The 17252-nt window shown below is 47.2% G+C and overlaps 1 protein-coding gene across 2 annotated transcripts in view; it reads left to right on the top strand.

The window, feature by feature from the left end:
• The window catches only part of SLC16A12 (solute carrier family 16 member 12), a 121896-nt gene that overhangs the window by 43326 nt on the left and 61318 nt on the right, over window positions 1-17252 (top strand). The window lies entirely within an intron of this gene.

The following is a 17252-nucleotide window of genomic DNA, read 5'->3' as shown; positions in this document are numbered from 1 at the left end:
GATCGCACACGAGATTCCGATGGCCGGACACCTAGGGATCGCTAAAACCAAGGCCAGGATAGCTCAGCATTTCTACTGGCCTGGGATGGGAGCCGCGGTGGGTGCCTACTGCCGTTCGTGTGACACCTGTCAGAGGGTGGGGAAGGCGGGGCCGCGCCCCAAAGCCCCACTGATAACTCTGCCAATCATCGAAGAGCCTTTCTCGAGGGTCGCTGTGGATCTTATTGGACCTCTGTCCACTCCCAGCCACTCCGGGAAATGCTTCATACTCACGGTAGTGGACTATGCCACCCGGTACCCGGAAGCGGTAGCTTTGTCGTCCATTCGGGCCGACAAGGTGGCTACCGCCTTACTGGAGATCTTCTCCAGAGTGGGTTTCCCCCAAGAAATGCTCACCGACCGAGGGACCCAGTTCATGTCGCGGCTGATGGAGTCCCTCTGTAAGCAAATGCAGGTGCAACATCTGGTGGCCAGCCCGTATCACCCACAGACTAATGGCCTGTGTGAGCGGTTCAATAGCACCTTAAAGCAGATGCTTAAGATGTTGGTCGACTCCCACGGGAGAGACTGGGAGCGTTACCTCCCACACCTCCTATTTGCTTACCGGGAGGTTCCGCAGGCCTCAACGGGGTTCTCCCCCTTTGAGCTCCTGTACGGGCGACGGGTACGGGGCCCCCTGGCTCTGGTGAAGGAAGCATGGGAAGGGGATTTGGCCACCCCCGAGGTGTCGGTCATCGAGTATGTCGTGCGCCACCGGGACAGGATGATGGCCTTGGCAAAGCTGGTGCAGGACAATATGGCCCAGGCCCAGGCCGACCAGAAGCGGTGGTACGACCAGAATGCTTGTGAGAGGACCTACCAGGTGGGTCAAAAGGTGTGGGTACTGGTCCCCGTACCACAGAACAAGCTTCAGGCAGCCTGGGAAGGTCCCTACTTCGTGCACCAGAAACTCAATGCCGTCACCTATCTGGTCACCCTGGATCACGCCCGTGGAAGGAGGAAGGCCTTCCACGTGAACATGATGAAGGCTCATCATGAGCGGGAAGCGACTGCCCACCCAGTGTGCAACCTTCCCGAGGAAGGAGAGGTAAAAACCCTCCTGGATCTGCTCACCCAAGCCAAGGCGGGTGGGTCCATCGAGGATGTGGGGGTTGGCCACCAGCTCACGGAGGACCAACGGTCCCAGCTGGGGACCACCCTGCACCCCTTCCGGGGGCTGTTCAGCAGCCTGCCCGGAAGGACTGAGATGGCTGTCCACGACGTGGACACTGGCGATCACCCGCCGATCCGGCGTTCAGCATATCGGGTCTCTTTCGAGGTGCAGGGAAACATGCGCCAAGAGATAGACGAGATGCTGAAGCTGGGGGTGATCCAGGCATCCAGCAGCGCGTGGGCCTCGCCTGTAGTCCTCGTTCCAAAGAAGGACCGAACTACACGGTTCTGCGTGGACTACCGGGGGCTCAACGCTGTAACGGCCACCGATGCGTTCCCCATACCACGCATCGATGACCTGCTCGATCGGATGGCCGGGGCTAAGTACCTGACCATCATGGATCTGAGCCGGGGGTACTGGCAGATTCCTCTGACCCCCGCGGCAAGGGAACGCTCTGCCTTTATCACCCCTTTTGGACTGTACGAGTCCACAGTGATGCCATTCGGCATGAAGAATGCCCCTGCCACTTTTCAGCGGATGGTCAATACGCTGCTTGAGGGACTTGAAGGGTACGCGGCTGCGTACTTGGACGATATTGCAGTCTTCAGTCCCACTTGGGAGGATCACCTAGAGCACCTGCGGCAGGTGCTCGGTCGGATCCACCGGGCAGGCTTGACCATCAAGCCGGAAAAGTGCCAGCTGGGCATGAGTGAGGTCCTCTACCTGGGTCACCGGGTAGGCGGGGGGGTTCTGAAGCCAGAACCGGGGAAAGTGGATGCCATCGCATCCTGGCCCACTCCTAGGACCAAAAAGCAGGTGATGTCCTTCTTGGGGACCGCCGGGTACTATAGGAGGTTCGTCCCACACTATAGCACCCTGGCCAAGCCCCTGACGGACCTCACCAAGAAGAAGCTGCCCGTCGCAGTCGACTGGACAGTCGCCTGCGAGACAGCTTTCGGGGCACTCAAGGCCGCCCTAAGTAGCTCCCCTGTACTGCAAGCTGCCGACTTCGACCGGCCGTTTGTGGTACAGACCGACGCCAGTGACTTTGGCCTCGGTGCTGTGCTAAGTCAGGTCAACACGACAGGCCAGGAACATCCTGTCTTGTACCTGAGCAGGAAGCTACTGCCCCGGGAGGTGGCTTACTCCACGGTGGAAAAAGAATGCCTGGCAATTGTATGGGCCCTGCAGCGTCTGCAGCCCTACTTGTACGGGAGCCATTTCACCGTGGAGACGGACCACAACCCCCTCAGCTGGTTACACACGGTCTCTGGGTCGAATGGCAGGTTGCTACGCTGGAGCCTCGCTCTCCAGCAGTACCACTTCTCCATTCGCCACAGAAGAGGCCGTGACCACGGTAACGCTGACGGGTTATCCCGGCAAGGGGAGGGTGCAGAAGGACGCACGGGGGAACACAGGAATGTGCTACCCCCTCGCGCCCTCGTATAGGGGGAGGTGTGATGAACCTGTAGCCGCCATCTTGGTAATGATAAATCATATCCAGGGATGGCCACACTTCAGCAGCCCCCACCCTTGGGACCTTCTGTTAAAACGTCAACTAGATAGTTTCCCCCCATCCAGGCTCCTGTAAGATAAGAAGCCTACTTAACACTTGAATGCTAGGAGCTTCAAAGACTTCGAGAGGAAACACAGCCAGCAGGGGGGGGTGCTTCGTCTATCTGTACCTGACCATTTGTCCCATAGGACTAGTTTCTTTGTCTGTCACAAGCATGGAGGCATAAGATATAGAAACATGAAAAGTACACGCATGTTGCGTGGGATGGGCCAATAAAAAAATATCACGGCGTCCCGGAGCCATTGCGCACACAAGCCTCCGCGGTAGACGTTTGTACGTGCTCTGGAAGCCAAGATATAGCGCGGAGCCATTCCTGAGGACCGTATGGTATCATAATTGATATCAAAAGGTCGGTTGCGGCGGCCCGAATCCATGGGAACCCCTGGGGGTATCATGAGACCATCCCAGAAGAAGTTATTGGGTTCCATAGAATTTGGGCTTCTGATCGAAGTTAGACCTGAGGGTGGAGACTGAGCCAGCTGACCTCACCAGCAGTGGGCGGGACGGGGCAGGTAAGATAGCAGGACAGACAAGAGACAAGTCAGTCTTGACCCAAGAGTGGTGTGCTGAACATCTGAGCACCAGCTGAGGCCACCAAGGGGAGGAGCAGTTTGACCATGCGGTGGTAGGCCTCAGCCTGTAACAAAGAACCGTGCCTGCGATCGCAGAATCCTCTCCCTGCGTCACAAGAAAATCAAGAAACCGGTAACTGATATGCTGTGGTGATTCTGTGTGTTGTATTCCATTGTTGTATAGTTTAGCCTGACCTTATACCTGTGTATATTTAGTTGTATATCGTGTATCTAGTGTATTATTATAATCAATTACCTCAAGTAATTGTGGGCCTGCCTTTTATTCTGCATAACGAACGCACGTCCGTGTGAGCTCGGCTCAAGCCAAAAACGCTACCCAGGGTTGGTTCCTGACCCGATATAGGCCCATTCACGGACTGGGCGTATATCTAAAATAGGGACTGGTGGCAGCATACCAACTGGGGATTGGGGAAGGCTGGTAGTGACGGTCGGAGGTTCAGATATATATATTCCTGGCGCGGCCAAGGAAGATATATATACCGCCCTCACTACAGAGGGCCCCGATACCCAGTAGGTTACAGGACAGTCTCCCTGGCGACCGCTTATCCTAGGTGCAGTTCCTTGACTGACCTGAGGCTAAGAGGGCGCTAGCGAGTTGTGCTGTGTAGTGACGTTACGGTTTAGTGACGTTGAAGGGATAACACACTACCGTGTTCCCTGCGCTGGTTGCAGCTTCCTGGCACTACTTTCTCTAGGTGCAGTACCTTGACTGACCTGAGAGGTAAGGGGGCGCCAGAGAGCTGCACCCACCGGCCGGCTTTCATCACACACACTCTTGGCATTCTCTTGATGAGCTTCAAGAGGTAGTCACCAGAAATGGTTTTCACTTCACAGGTGTGCCCTGTCAGGTTTAATAAGTGGGATTTCTTGCCTTATAAATGGGGTTGGGACCATCAGTTGTGTTGTGCAGAAGTCTGGTGGATACACAGCTGATCGTCCTACTGAATAGACTGTTAGAATTTGTATTATGGCAAGAAAAAAGCAGCTAAGTAAAGAAAAACGAGTGGCCATCATTACTTTAAGAAATGAAGGTCAGTCAGTCCGAAAAATTGGGAAAACTTTGAAAGTGTCCCCAAGTGCAGTTGCAAAAACCATCAAGCGCTACAAAGAAACTGTCTCACATGAGGACCGCCCCAGGAAAGAAAGACCAAGAGTCACCTCTGCTTCTGAGGATAAGTTTATCCGAGTCACCAGCCTCAGAAATCACAGGTTAACAACAGCTCAGATTAGAGACCAGGTCAATGCCACACAGAGTTCTAGCTGCAGACATATCTCTTCAACAACTATTAAGAGGAAACTTTGTGCAGCAGGCCTTCATGGTAAAATAGCTGCTAGGAAACCACTGCTAAGGACAGGCAACAAGCAGAAGAGACTTGTTTGGGCTAAAGAACACAAGGAATGGACATTAGACCAGTGGAAATCTGTGCTTTGGTCTGATGAGTCCAAATTTGAGATCTTTGGTTCCAACCACCATGTCTTTGTGCGACGCAGAAAAGGTGAACGGATGGACTCTACATGCCTGGTTCCCACCATGAAGCATGGAGAAGGAGGTGTGATGGTGTGGGGGTGCTTTGCTGGTGACACTGTTGCGGATTTATTCAAAATTGAAGGCATACTGAACCAGCATGGCTACCACAGCATCTTGCAGCGGCATGCTATTCCATCCGGTTTGCATTTAGTTGGACCATCATTTATTTTTCAACAGGACAATGACCCCAAACACACCTCCAGGCTGTGTAAGGGCTATTTGACCAAAAAGGAGAGTGATGAAGTGCTACGCCAGATGAACTGGCCTCCACAGTCACCAGACCTGAATGCAATCGAGATGGTTTGGGGTGAGCTGGACCGCAGAGTGAAGGCAAAAGGGCCAAGAAGTGCTAAGCATCTCTGGGAACTCCTTCAAGATTGTTGGAAGGAAGACCATTTCCGGTGACTACCTCTTGAAGCTCATCAAGAGAATGCCAAGAGTGTGCAAAGCAGTCATCAAAGCAAAAGGTGGCTACTTTGAAGAACCTAGAATATAAGAGATATAAGTATATAATTCCACATGTGTTAATTCATAGTTTTGATGCCTTCAGTGTGAATGTACAATTTTCATAGTCATGAAAATACAGAAAAATCTTTAAATGAGAAGGTGTGTCCAAACTTTTGGTCTGTGCTGTATCTCTCTGATTTAAGGGCATAAAAATTCAAATTTTGAAAATTGCAAAATTTTCAAAATTTTCGCCAAATTTCCATTTTTTTCACAAATAAACGCAAGTGATATCAAAGAAATTTTACCACAATCATGAAGTACAATATGTCACGAAAAAACAATCTCAGAATCAGGGGGATCCGTTGAAGCGTTCCAGAGTAATTACCTCATAAAGTGACAGTGGTCAGAATTGTAAAAATTGGCCTGGTCATTAACGTGCAAACCACCCTCGGGGCTTGAGGGGATATAGTACAATGCAATAAAGTATAATGCAGCCCCCTCAGAAAGTATAATGCAGCCTCCTTCAGAGTATAATTCAGCCCCCACAGTCCTGCAGTGTTATGGCCACCATGTACTCACTGATATATACAAAAATAAATAAATACAATACTTACCTCTCCTCGTTCCCTCGCTGCTCCGGTCTCTGCAGCGCGGCTCAGTAGCTCCACTGCTGGCACAGCGTGGTGACGTCTGCAGAATGGGCAGAGGGGGAATGATCACATGATGTGTCGCGCCCAGGGGATGGGGAGGACTCGGCGCCCGGGCCTTGTTGTTAGTTTTGGGGGAAGTCGCGGCGGTCGGCTCCCGGGCCCGTACCCTGGGCCTCTCTTTTAAAAGGGTGGATAATTACGTGAAAGTTCGTGACGCCACCTGTGGTGTCTGGTGAGGATCACCAGCTCTGCGGCAGCCCACTGAGGCCGGTGTTAAGGCAGCTTGCGTGGTATAGCTCCCCACAGGTGGAGCTAGGCCTCAGGGCAGCGGGGACGTAAGGATGCAGGACGGATGGGACCCAGACGGGTCAGAGCAAGAACAGGGCCAGACACGATAGTCACTTCAGTACCTTTTACTGATGGAAATTCAGGCACATCCCGGAGCACTGTAGGGTGAAGGGTGCATATCAGGATCCTCCTCAGTGAGCGGGTATAGGGCCTCCTGTTTCTTGCCTTTGTGTAGTAAGTTTCTAACCTGCCTGAAGCTAGGCCTAACTTGGTTTCTGTTCGGCACCGGCTGACTTTGTGGTAGGGCCTTCTCTTGGAGTACGCGCTCCCAGTTTGCGGGACCTCCATGACTCCTGGCTCTGTTACGTATCAGCTCTTGGGTGATCCTGGGACCTGAAGTCTTCCAGGGGTCTCCGGTTGCCTCTACAGGGGCAATATACGGCCCTGTAGACGCAGACCCGGTGTCCGGTATATGTTTTCTTGGGTGAGCTTGTACAGCTCCTCTGCCCCCAATGCTACTCACTCCTCTAGCCTTCGGCCTCGCTCGGGGCCCTCACTAGGCTACACACTAGCGGCAGCTTGCTGCGCTTCACCGATCTTATGGCGTCGGCACACCTTAAGCTCTAACTGAGCTACAACTGAGTCTGGACTGGGCTCCACTGCAGGCTGACCTCTCTCAGGCTTAACTACTGCAGGACCTCTCTCAACAGATTTGACTCTCTGTCAACTCCAGACTGAACTACCTAGCTCCACCTTCCCTGTTTATATCCCTAACGGGCTCCCTCTGGTGGTCTGAGGTGGAAGGTGGAGGTGTGTGTATGCTGTGGGGGCCTCTTGTGGAGGAATCCATTCATGCACCCCTCTAGGATCTGTGGCTCCAAGCGCAGCAGGGCGCCACATTCCCCCCTAGCAAAGCTCAGCACTCCCGGGCTGAAGTACATTTTGAATAAACATGAACAATAACAATCTTCCCTTTATGGGAGGCACATTCTTAAACGTTGCATATAACATTATAAATAACAATTAGATATATACAATTCAATAAGCAACCTCAGAATTTAAGTCTCTTTTGGTGAGGTTCCCTGACAGGATGTCCATCTCACAGGGCTGAGTACTTGGTAGCTTGAGGGACCTGTCCCAAACCCTCAACATAGACCCTGGGGTGGCTGCAGGGCATGGAGATCCCGAGTTGGACCTCCAGTAGAGCCACTCCAGACAGGTTTTTCTTCTGAGGTCACCTAAGGGGGCACTCCAGGGAGTGCAAATATTTACAAGAAGCAGTTTTTGGGCTGCACATAGTCCTCTGCCACAAAGTTCTGTATGTAACAAGGGAAGTGTCCGTATCACTTAAATTGTCCATTAGAAGGCAAAACACAAGTTAATACATATTTATAAAATTACACAATACTATGCAATATTATACAATACCCCAGGGGCAACTATCTACACTTGTCAGAAGTTTAACTATTTTACTTAGTGTATCTGACAGGGATCTGACCTTTGGTACTACGTATGGACCTGCGTGGTACTGGAATGCGTGAGGTGCTAGTACTTGCATTACCTCCCATTCTGTCAGTACTAGGTGTGGAGGGGCTGCTAGACTGCCTTGGCCTCTCTGTGGGACTGGCAAGTATACTATTAGCTGGGCCTTCTTGCTCTTCTCCTGCCGGGGATCCTTCTTGAGCAGGCTCTTCTGGGGCACCTACAGGTTCTTCTTGCTGTGGGTAGAAGGTGATTACCTAACAGGCTCCCTCTGGTGGTCTGAGGTGGAAGGTGGAGGTGTGTGTATGCTGTGGGGGCCTCTTGTGGAGGAATCCATTCATGCACCCCTCTAGGATCTGTGGCTCCAAGCGCAGCAGGGCGCCACAGATGCTTCCTCCTCCATCATTGCTTTCAACTGTATCGCCATCTATGATGCTGACACAGTTGAATGCGCAATGCGGGGGCGCCCCCTGATTCACGGGCCCCACTGCGGCTGCGTGGTGTGTCGATATTAGTGGAACGCCACTGGCTGGGGACCCCTGGGGTAGTGAGGGGCCCTAGGCAGATGCCTAGTCTACCTGCCCCTAACTCTGGCTCTGATCTCTGTATCTGCAAAACACCTGCAGATCCACGCCCCGCTACTAGAGTATGAGGACATTTGACCTGCTTCAGCCCCAGGGTCTCTATCCTCCACAACTCCCTTTACTAGGTATGCTCCAGCCAACACCCAGTTAATTTTCACGACTCCACTTCAGTTCCCCTCATATTAAGGGAATCAGTATTTGGTCAGTATTCTGTCAGTATTTTTTCTCAGGAGTGGGAGCCAAAACCAGGTGAGGAACAATCAGAGAAAAGGTATAATAGAAACAAGTCACCAATTCTGCATTTATCACCCACTCCTGGTTTTGTCTCCCACTCCTGAGAAAAAATACTGACTGAATACTGACCAAATACTGATAGTGGGGCCATGGCCTAAAGGTCAATCAAGTTGATTTAATGGCGTCATCGCCTTGATTATTCCCTATGTGATCAGGCGTCAATGGGATACTAACCTTCTAATCACATTGTGCCGGAGGAATGTTTCCCCATCGCCATACCCCTGGGGCTATTGCACACAAACAGACTCACCTGATGCTTTCTTGTGGTTTACACAGGAGCAACATTTGGTTTTAAAGAGACAGTACTAATAAAATACCGTTAGCACAAACACAGCAGATAATGCATACAGCCATGTAATGATACTAGTGACATGTATTAACAGCACTAAATAACACAATGTGGGGCACTTTATCCCTTGGAAATAGGCACTTCTAACCATTTTGCTGCATGCAATTCTGGCATGTATTACACATCATATTTTATCATGAAAATAAGGCAAAATTAGGCACTCCAACAGTGTGTGGATGATGAATACACGCATTATCTTACTGGCATGTTTTTGTAATTTGGTCTAAAAAAATACGCAGAACAGACAGCAGCACATTTATTTTATAATTACCTTCAAGTAAATAGATAATTAGACATAACTATATAAGGTTAGATATAAATTGTAAAGTTTATTATGAACAAACTACATATAACACAACAGCAAGACCAAAAAATCCCATAAATAAACCTATAAAACCCAGTTAAAAAGCAGAGACAGCAGCATAACAGATAATAATAATAATAATTTTTATTTTTATAGCGCTAACATATTCCGCAGCACTTTACAATTTTAGGGGGGACTTAAACAGACAATAAAGACATTACAGAATAAACATAACTCAGATATCAAAAGGAGTGAGGGCCCTGCTTGCAAGTTACAGTCTATGAGTTGACTTGTAATGCAATGATCCTCTTCATTCTAGTGATTTGTGGACCCCCAATTATTAGGTCCCCTAAAGTTTCATATAGCAAATTATATTTTATTTACAGTTCCAGGGAAGTGGCATAACTAGAGTCTGAATGGGCCCCGGTGCAAAATTTGGACCTGGCCCCTCACCCTGCATATTGGTCAGATGTATGGGCCCTGGTAGTGTTCTAAATCCCATAAGAACATACAAGTTGCTCTCTCCCTCAAACATGAGACCATAGTGCAAAATAAAAGCGTACAGAGGCTTACGTGTTTCGGATACGTAGATCCTTACTATGAGTACTATGAGATAACTACCCTTTCATTTATGTCCCCTATCCTGCTATATATATATATCTCATCCTGGCCCGATCCTGGTATATATAGATATATATATATATATCTATATATACACATATATAGATATATATATATATACTGTGGTAAAGCGACTTGCTCGGCTCTCCAGAAGCAGACACAGGATACACGGTTCAGGTTAACTTCCTGCTGCTTAATTCTGTGGCATAAACTCCAGCAGTGTCCCATAAAAATAAACAGACCCTCTCGGGGTTAACGGAAAACAAAAGATAAGGTATAACAGAGTCCAATAGTAAGCGAGGCTCTGCCTGCTTCGGGTAGCACAGTAAAGTCTGAGCAAGCACCAGTTCTCCGATGTTGCTCTCTGGCTTCACCCAAAAACAGCCCGGAGACTTCACTCTCCAGACCACACACTACTGAGAGAAAAAAAACTGACTGAGCATTTAACCCTGGTCAGCCACACCCTGAGGGGAGGTAGGAGGAATGGCCTCCCACCCTCTTTGCCATTCCCATAAAACCACACCCTTTAAGAGAGTTAACCCCCAGCATATAACATGCTGGCAGAAATTTAGTAGGTTTCAGTTCACACAGGAGAGCAACCAGAGTGACACATACCTCCCCTCGTATATCACACCAGTGACTCTGTCACAATATACAGTACAGACCAAAAGTTTGGACACACCTTCTCATTTAAAGATTTTTCTGTCTTTTTATGACTATGAAAATTGTACATTCACACTGAAGGCATCAAAGCTATGAATTAACACATGTGGAATGATATACTTAACAAAAAAGTGTGAAACAACTGAAAATATGTCTTTTATTCTAGGTTCTTCAAAGTAGCCATCTTTTGCTTTGATGACTGCTTTGCACACTCTTGGCATTCTCTTGATGAGCTTCAAGAGGTAGTTACCGGAAATGGTTTTCACTTCACAGGTGTGCCCTGTCAGGTTTAATAAGTGGGATTTCTTGCCTTACAAATGGGGTTGGGACCATCAGTTGTGTTGTGCAGAAGTCAGGTGGATACACAGCTGATAGTCCTACTGAATAGACTGTTAGAATTTGTATTATGGCAAGAAAAAAGCAGCTAAGTAAAGAAAAACGAGTGGCCATCATTACTTTAAGAAACTTTGAAAGTGTCCCCAAGTGCAGTTGCAAAATCCATCGAGCGCTACAAAGAAACTGGCTCACATGAGGACCGGCCCAGGAAAGGAAGACCAAGAGTCACCTCTGATTCTGAGGATAAGTTTATCCGAGTCACCAGCCTCAGAAATCGCAGGTTAACAGCAGCTCAGATTAGAGACCAGGTCAATGCCACACAGAGTTCTAGCAGCAGACACATCTCTTCAACAACTGTTAAGAGGAGACTTTGTGCAGCAGGCCTTCATGGTAAAATAGCTGCTAGGAAACCACTGCTAAGGACAGGCAACAAGCAGAAGAGACTTGTTTGGGCTAAAGAACACAAGGAATGGACATTAGACTAGTGGAAATCTGTGCTTTGGTCTGATGAGTCCAAATTTGAGATCTTTGGTTCCAACCATCGTGTCTTTGTGCGACGCAGAAAAGGTGAACGGATGGACTCTACATGCCTGGTTCCCACCGTGAAGCATGGAGGAGGAGGTGTGATGGTGTGGGGGTGCTTTGCTGGTGACACTGTTGGGGATTTATTCAAAATTGAAGGCATACTGAACCAGTATGGCTACCACAGCATCTTGCAGTGGCATGCTATTCCATCTGATTTGCGTTTAGTTGGACCATCATTTATTTTTCAACAGGACAATGACCCCAAACACACCTCCAGGCTGTGTAAGGACTATTTGACCAAGAGGGAGAGTGATGGGGTGCTATGCCAGATGACCTGGCCTCCACAGTCACCAGACCTGAACCCAATCGAGATGGTTTGGGGTGAGCTGGACCACAGAGTGAAGGTAAAAGGGCCAACAAGTGTTAAGCATCTCTGGGAACACCTTCAAGATTGTTGGAAGACCATTTCCGGTGACTACCTCTTGAAGCTCATCAAGAGAATGTCAAGAGTGTGCAAAGTTTGTCAAGAGTGTCAAGAAGTTTGGCGTTTAGCGCCGGACACTAACTGTCATGTACGAACCCCAAATTTTTAAGTTCACGTTCTTGCACATCTAGTCACGTTCCTATGCGTGACATTATGCAACCTCAGCACCACGGTTTAAAAAAAATATACAGTACAGACCAAAAGTTTGGACACACCTTGTCATTTAAAGATTTTTCTGTATTTTCATGACTATGAAAATTGTACATTCACACTGAAGGCTTCAAAACTATGAATTAACACATGTGGAATTATATACTTAACAAAAAAGTGTGAAACAACTGAAAATATGTCTTATATTCTAGGTTCTTCAAAGTAGCCACCTTTTGCTTTGATGACTGCTTTGCACACTCTTGGCATTCTCTTGATGAGCTTCAAGAGGTAATGAACTAGAGGCTGGTGCAGCACAATTAATATATTCAATGTGTCATGCCAAGATACAAACTCTACACTGTTATATTTGTACCCAACAACTAGATCAGTCCAGTACAATATCAGTTAATTAAGGTAGATAAATGGGATAACTGTCCTTACAAGTTTATGTTCCTAGAGAGAAAATGTCTGATGCATTTGATTTTCTGGCCGGGTTATAGGCAATAGGTCTAACCTCTTAGATAGTGCTGAGTACACAATGTGTTACTGAGCGGCAGGTAAGAATAAACATTCCAGCGCAGACGGCTGTTGACTTGGCTAATTATTGGCGCTGGCCTTCAGAAATATGTAATATGAATGATTACACTGAGCCTGGAATAAGCCTCCTAATGTATACCGGGAATATGTGGAGCTCTCAGAAGTGCTGAGTGTAGTTTGGTGAATGGTTATCTTTATCCCCGACTGCTCCAGTATTGTCTATGTAATGATTCTGCAGAATCCTGAACGCAGCGGCAATAATTAACACGCTCGCCCCGCTGTCCTTTATATATTACTAATGCCTATTCATTATGACTGTGCCAAGGAGAGTAACTGAGGTAAGAAGCATCACCTCTTAATAAGTAACTAGCAGCGAAGGGTTATTAGAGGAACGCTCCTCATCTTCATTAATTGTAATTTATGATCATATGAAAAGCTCTCTAGGTGCCAGCGTGCCATATGTGACAAGGAAATTTCCCCCATGCTAGTGTAGGAAAGCCCATGTGACTGCAGTGATCCCTGAAATTAATGTAGTTGGTAAATGTCATTTAGGCCATGTTCACACTATCAGTATTTGGTCAGTATTTCACATCAGTATTTGTAAGCCAAAACCCGGAGTGGGTGATAAATACAGAGGTGGTGCTCTTGTTTCTATAATACTTTTCCTCTGATTGTTCCTCACCTAGGTTTGGCTTACAAATACTGAACAAATACTGACCAAATACTGATAGTTAGGCCGCAGTCTAAGGCGTTTTCTGGGATAAAAATATTGATTGTCCATAGTAATTATCAGATCGGCTGGGCTCCAAATCCCCTGCCCCCTGTTACATGGATCTGCAGCTTTAGGTCAAGCACTGCTATTTCTTACATCCCTCCATCTACCTGCACGCCATCTGCTTAGGAGTAGCTGTGATAGGTATTACGGTGTTATCCCATTCATTTTAATGAATATTCTAGGGCTAACCTGTGCCTGAAGTAGGATGCTTTAGGTGTAAGGTCAGTTTTTCCTGAATGGTGTAGGACCATATTGGATGAGTTATTAGATTGATGGTTGGTCAGGATTTGTGACTTTAGTCTATATTCACACGTTGCTTTTTCATTGCTTTTTTTCTGCAGCCTAAGGCTGTGTACCCACGATGCGTTTTTTAGGCGTTTCCACAGCGGCAATTCCGCTGCAGAAACGCTTAAAAAATGCTTGGTAGAAGGTCTGCCATGTTCCCCAATGATAATCCGCATGTGCTGTGCACATGCTGCAGAAATTTCCGCTGTGGATTATCATTGCGGAAAAATCCGCAGCACTACCAATTATTTTGCGGAGGTGCTGCGTTTTCGCGCCATTGACTTGCATTGGAACGCATGACATCCGCATCACTGGATCTGTAGATGCGCATTCCATGTGTTTCAATGTGCGGATGGTACCCAGGTCTGGAGAGGAGGAGACTCTCCTCCGGACCCGGGTACCATAGAACCTGTAAAAAAAAGAATAAAATAAAAAATAAATATTATACTTACCTTCTGATGGCCCGCGGTGCGCTTGTCTTCCTTTGTCGGCAGATCACGGTGGACTGAAGGACCTGCGCTGACGTCATAGTCTTGTGACGGCAGGTCCTTCAGTGTACCGCGAGCTGCCGGCAAGCCAGGACGGATCGAATAAAGACTCCGGGGGCCATCAGAAGGTAAGTATATATTTATTTTTTTTATTTTTTACCACTCTCTCGGGTCACACTATATAAATCCATGCCATTTGCATGGATTTATATAGTGTGACCAAGTTGTCAAGCACTTTCCAAGTGATGCTAAAATCGCTTGGAAAGCGCTTGTCAACCCGCATGCGGAAATGCATGTGAAGAACGCTTCACTTCCGCATGTCCCTGGCAGGAAAAACGCATGTACAATCCGCATGTACAATCCGCATGTACAATCCGCATGCGTTTTTTTCTTCCAGAGAGATGGAGAAACGCTCAGGAAAAAATCCGGAGCATTTCTGCATCGTGGGCACATAGCCTAAACCTGATTTCTTGGCAGTAAAAAAGTTGCAGATAAAATGCAGGTTTTGCTTTTTTGCTGCTTTTCTTGCTGCATTTTTTAGGATCCTAAAGTTCAGTTTTGCTTCCACCATATAAACTAAACAATGCATAGAATCATAGAATCATAGAATGGTAGAGTTGGAAGGGACCTCCTGGGTCATCTGGTCCAACCCCCTGCTCAAAGCAGGATTCACTAGATCATCTCAGACAGATGTCTGTCCAGCCTCTGTTTGAAGACGTCCATTGAAGGGGAACTCACCACCTCTCGTGGCAGCCTGTTCCACTCATTAATCACCCTAACTGTCAAAAAGTTTTTTCTAATATCTAATCTGTGTCTCCTCCCATTTAGTTTCATCCCATTGCTTCTAGTCTTTCCTTGTGCAAATGAGAATAAAGATGATCCTTCTACAATGTGACAGCCCTTGACATATTTGTAGACAGCTATAAAGTCTCCTCTCAGTCTTCTTTTTTGCAAGCTAAACATTCCCAAATCCTGCAACCGTTCCTCATAGGACATGGTTTGCAGACCAGTCACCATTCTGGTCGCTCTTCTCTGAACTTGCTCCAGTTTGTCTATGTCTTTTTTAAAATGTGGTGCCCAAAACTGTACACAGTATTCCAGATGAGGTCTGACCAAAGAGGAGTAAAGACCGATAATGACTTCACGTGATCTAGACTGTATGCTTCTGTTAATACATCCCAGAATTGTATTTGCCTTTTTTGCTGCTGCATCACACTGTTGACTCATGTTCAGTCTATGATCTATTAGTATACCTAAGTCTTTTTCACATGTACTGTTGCTTAGCTCTATTCCTCCCATTCTGTATATGCTTTTTTCATTTTTATTGCCCAGATGTAGTACTTTGCATTTTTCCCTGTTAAAAACCATTCTGTTGGTTGCTGCCCACTGCTCCAGTTTATTTAGGTCTTTTTGAATCCTCTCTCTCTCTTCTCTAGTATTAGCTATCCCTCCTAGCTTTGTGTCATCAGCAAATTTAATCAGTTTACCCTCAATTCCTTCATCTAAATCATTGATAAAGATGTTGAACAATACAGGTCCCAGGACGGAGCCCTGTGGTACCCCACTTGAGACATTCATCCAGCTGGATGTGAAGCCATTTACAACCACCCTTTGAGTCCGATCACTAAGCCAGTTATGAATCCACCTAACAGTTGTCTGGTCCATTGCATACTTGGTCATTTTTTCAATAAGGATGGTGTGAGATACTTTGTCAAATGCTTTGCTGAAGTCAAGATATACTATATCTACAGCATTTCCCTGATCCACCCAGTCAGTGATTCTGTCATAGAAGGAAATTAAGTTAGTCTGACATGACTTGTTAGTTACAAACCCATGCTGACTCTGGTTAATCACTTCATTCTTATCCATGTACTTACATATATGTTGTTTAATAATTTGTTCAAAGATCTTTCCTGGTATAGAAGTCAGACTCACCGGCCTATAGTTCCCTGGGTCCACCTTCTTCCCCTTTTTGAAGATAGGAACAACATTTGCTCTTCTCCAGTCTTCTGGGACTTCTCCTGTTCTCCAAGAATTTTCAAAGATTATGGAGAGTGGTTCTAAAATTTCTTCTACGATCTCCTTCAGTACTCTGGGGTGTAATTCATCTGGACCTGGAGACTTGAACTCATTTATGTTAGCTAAAAATTCCCTCACAATCTTTCTGTTTACAGATAACTTGGATTCCTCTATTCCTTTAAAAGGACAGTGAAGATCAGTTGATGTTACATTTTGTTTCTGAGAGAAAACAGATGCAAAATAGGAATTAAAAAGTTCGGCCTTCTCAACACCCTCTCTTACCATTTCTCCATTTTCATCCTGTAAAAATCCTATAGCATCTTTGACTTTTCTTTTACTTTTGACATACCCCCAAAATCCTTTTTTATTGCTTTTGACATCTCTTGCAAGCCTTAATTCATTGTCAGCTTTAGCTAACCTGATACGTGCCCTGCAGGATCTGCAGACTGCATTATAATCTTCTTTAGATATGCCTCCCTCTTTCCATTTAATAAACATTTCTTTCTTTCTTTTTAGCATGTGTTTAAGTTCTGTGTTCATCCATCCTGGTTTCCTTAAATGCTTCCCATTCTTCCTACTTTTCGGGATTGTTAACGATTGTGCTTTGAGAATCTCATTTTTAAAAATTTCCCATCCTTCCTGGACATTTTTGTCCTTAAGGACATCCAGCCATTGGATCCCTCCTATTCTCTTTCTGAGTCTCTTAAAATCTGCCTTTCTAAAATCTAACCTTGAAGTTTGAGTCTTCACATGTCTTCCTCCTTGTAGTGCCGGCGTCCCTGCCCTCTGCTAGGCAGGGACGCTGCTCCTCTCACCGCTCTGCTCCGTGCCCGGCATCCTCCCCCCGCTCTGCTGTCAGCGCGCGCTCCGTCCCGGCGTCCTCCTCCTGCTCTGCTCTCAGCGCGCGCTCCTTCCCGGCCCCTGTACTTAGGGCGCGCGCGCGCGCGCTCCCCTCCTCTTAAAGGGGCCGCGCGCGCCGCCCTAAAGAGTCCCCGGCCAATGGCCGGAGGACTTCATCATATATAAGGCACCTCCTCCAAAATGGAGGTGCCCGAGCAATGTTGTTTGCACCTGTGTCTCACCTGTGCTTCAGCCCTCAGGTCCCGTTGCCAGTTACCTGC

Source organism: Phyllobates terribilis, unplaced genomic scaffold (assembly GCF_046119375.1).
Source record: "Phyllobates terribilis strain yellow unplaced genomic scaffold, ASM4611937v1 Scaffold_5__5_contigs__length_657084704, whole genome shotgun sequence".
Lineage (NCBI taxonomy): Eukaryota > Metazoa > Chordata > Amphibia > Anura > Dendrobatidae > Phyllobates > Phyllobates terribilis.
Note: the sequence above shows the minus strand (reverse complement) of the source record. Positions and strands in the feature narration are given on the sequence as shown.